Here is a 3,748-nt window from a genome sequence, read left to right on the forward strand (position 1 = left end):
CGGCCAAGAGGCTCCATTCTTGGGGAATATGTAGGCGATGATAGACCGCCAAAAAAACAAAAAGAGCTTAGGTGCGTTGCTCAATTGGCAATGACCAACACCTCTTGGTGAAAAGATCATGGATTTGAACTCTCTCTAATGATATATTTAAGTTTTTTTTTTGGTAAACAACAGTTCATTCAGAGAACTAAATAAAGTACAGACACACAAAGAAAAGAAAAAACAGACACAACTACATGAAGACACAAGGTTCGAACCGAATCAAGGAGCGGAAAGTGACCAAACTGTCATATATGCAATAGACAGGGTCATCCAGGCTAAAGGTAGGGTCATGCCCAAAATGGGTCACGCCTAAAGAACCCTTAGAACATAAGCTGTAACAACTACAGCACCAACTAAACATCAACACCCACGGAGGGGAACAAAATACACGCCACAAGGGCGCAGCGAAAACACGCCACGAGGGCGGAGCCAAAACACGCCACAAGGGCGGAGTCAAAACAAACCACAAGGGCGGATACAAAACTTGTGCGGTTGTTGCAGTGGTAGCATCAAAAGTGCGGATGAGGGTCGAACCTGCCATCCGGCGCTCCGTAGAGGCGTATCGATCAAGCTCGGCATAGAAGGTCTTCCAGATCTGGAGGTAATCTGCGGTATGCACCAAGGATCGCTGCAACCAAAGAGTTTAGTTCTTATTTTAAAACTGAAAAAGGAAAATAGAAGTGATGCAAACCAGGGAAAGAGATCGGCCGGAAAAACAAACAGATCAGAAGCCAAAAAAGCTACAGATCTGAGTGTTTGAGCAAAAGAAAGAAAAAAAAAAAGAAAAAAAGAAAAAAAAAGGAAAAACGAAACACCAGATCTGGTGTTCCGCGCAGGTGGAGACCAGATTCGGTTTTCCTCGGCAGATCAAAGGGAGAGGCGAAGAAGGAGGGGAGAGGGAGAAACAGGAGAGATGGAGATGGAGACCAGGGAAGACGAAAGCAGGGAAATAGGAGCTGGGAAAGGAGAAACAGGGAAGTCGGAAGGAAAGAGCAGGGAGAAGCAGGAGGGAGGCGAGGCTGAGAAAGGAGAGGCAGAGACGAGATGGAAGTAGCTGGCGGAACGGGAGAGAAAAAACCGGATAAGACAGGAAAAAAAAAGAAAAAAAAGAAGGGAGGAGACGAGAGAAAAAAACAAGAGAGAGAACTGACGAAGCGGAAGAGAGAAAAACATAAGAGATGGGGAAGAGGAGGCGGAGAGACTACAGAGGCGAGTCTCTCCGCCTCAAACTGGGAGAACCTGGGTGTCAGTAAGAGTTGGAGGAGATGGAGGTGTAGAGAAATCACTGATGATGATGATATATTTAAGTTTTGAGTCTCTTATAGGGCGTTAATTCTTGATTGTCCACTTAAGTGGGCTAAATTGCACGTCGCTCACTTTGCATTTTTTGCAAAATTGCAAGTTACCTATGATTAACTTTTCTGCTAGTTTGAAAATGACCATTTTGTCCATAATGTATTGGTAAATGTAATTTTTGTCTTTTACATTTAAGAAATTTTGAGTTTCTAAATTTAAAACCACTACTCTTTTTGCCATACCTCCTAGGAGACCAGGCGCTACTGGCGACCACCTCCCCTTGCCGGAAATGCTCACCACCACCTCAAAACCCATTATTGAGCAGAAGAGTTTAAACCCATTAGTTTTCCAGGTAGTTCTGTCTTTTTTGTGTTTCTCGTAGATTTTAAAGTCGTTTTCCCCTATTTTGGTTATTCGTTTGAGCCTCACTTGAAATAAGAAGAAAAAGGGGAAAAACCGTTGTTGGAAGCAGGGGTGTAAATGGATAATCGAAATCCACTTCTGAATTGAATTCGCATTTGCATCTGTTTAGTGGTATCCGAATCCGTCTGATTACTAATAGGATGCGGATATGGTATACCCATTTCTTACCGATTATTATCCGTCCAATTAAATTATCCGATTAAGTTACTCATTTGGATTTTTTTTTCTTATTTTATAATTTTTACTTGAGATTTGTGATTATTTTTCTATATTTTTTACTAAAATAAATACCAAAATTGCTAAATTCTTAAATTTCAAACCTAGCCTCACAACTAAAATAGTAAAGATGTCAACAAGTAGTCGAAAACTTGTATTCAATTTGTATTCATGCCTCTGTAAAAAAATCTACTTAAGAAAATAATTATCCAATTATCATTTGAATCTGACTGAATCCGTCTGAAAACCGATAGGATATTAGCCGAATGCGTCCGAATATAATAGAATGCAGATATGGTATTATCACTATACGATCTGAATTCGATCCATTTACAACCCTAGTTGGAAGCGACTCATGAATTTTGTTTTGTCAATAACATTGTGACAAAAGGTGAACATCGTTCGGTTCATTTCTATTTATTTTGAAACTTCATGTTTCAGCAGGTTTATTGGATTGATAGCCTTGAATGCAGATTTGAAGCAAAACAATAATGTGGCCTTCAAAATTTGTAGTCTTGCAGGTGGTGATGATGATTCATAAGTATTTTATTGTAGTGACAAATCATCTTCTCTAATTTCTCGCTCGATTTCCATTTTCCCCATTCAATGACTTTGCCTTTTTATAGGGTGGATCGAAAAGGAACCTTCTAATCCAATTCAAATCTGATCTAAACAGCCCTTGTTATTTTATTTATTTTTTGGACGGGGAAATTGATTGCTTTTTATCACAGGGGATGGAGAATATTGTATACAATACACGAAATTGTAACCCTTGACCTCTTCAATAAGACGTGCTGGTAATACCAACTAAGCTACCCTTAGATGGACAAGCCAGCCCATGTTGGTTAGGTCATGCTTAATTATTTGGTTTGGTTCTAGTACTTTTGCATCATTGTCTCTTCTCTGTTATGGTTGTTGGTTGCCATATGTAGGGCACTGGTCTAGCCAAGCCAATTTCGGTTGGGTAGGACCAACCAACTTTTGACTTTGAAAGGGCTTTTAGCAAAGGGGCCTCTCTCTCTCTTTCTCTCATAGGATTTTCAAGACATGGTGGAATTTTCCCTCTTTTAGATGTTCTAGTTCTATGACCAACAAAAGTTATGAGGCTGTTGTACCCAAAATATTCGAGGCTGTTTTGTTGGGTTAGAAAGGAGTAGGCACATGAGTAGTGGAGACCCTCTCAACCTAGCTTGGCCCTCCACTCATATAGTCACACTCGCGTGTAGTATTGGGATCTCATTTGAAGCATGAAAAATTGTAATATTTTCTTTTCAGCAAGTCCTCATCAATAATATTTTTCTACATAATTTTAATTAAAAACTAGTTTTAAAAACTGTAGAATTGTATTTATTTATAGTTTCAAATCTTGCAACTTCATGTGTATTTGCAGAACATTATTCATTTACAATTTCAAATTTTGCAACTTCAGATGCATTTGCAAAACTGTATTCATTTACAGTTTCAAATCTTGTAACTTCAGATGTATTTGCAAAATTATATTCATTTACAGTTTCAAATTTTGCAACTGATAGGTCACTTAATTGCATTAATACTATATCAAATCCTTTGTATTTTAAGGAGACTAGTTGGTTGTTTTATTTGAGTATGGACAGATTATAGCATTTGGATATCAAATGCATAAAAAGAATGGTTACAACCATATTGCCACATTTAAATCAAATCAAAGAATCATGCCCAAATTAAGATGGATGATTTAATTATGTCCAAATCTAGAGATTTGATTTTGTCCAAATAAGAAGGATTTTTGTCA

This window comes from Hakea prostrata, chromosome 3, assembly GCF_041222555.1.
Source record: "Hakea prostrata isolate BN-2017 chromosome 3, UWA_Hpros_2, whole genome shotgun sequence".
Classification (NCBI taxonomy): Eukaryota; Viridiplantae; Streptophyta; class Magnoliopsida; order Proteales; family Proteaceae; genus Hakea; species Hakea prostrata.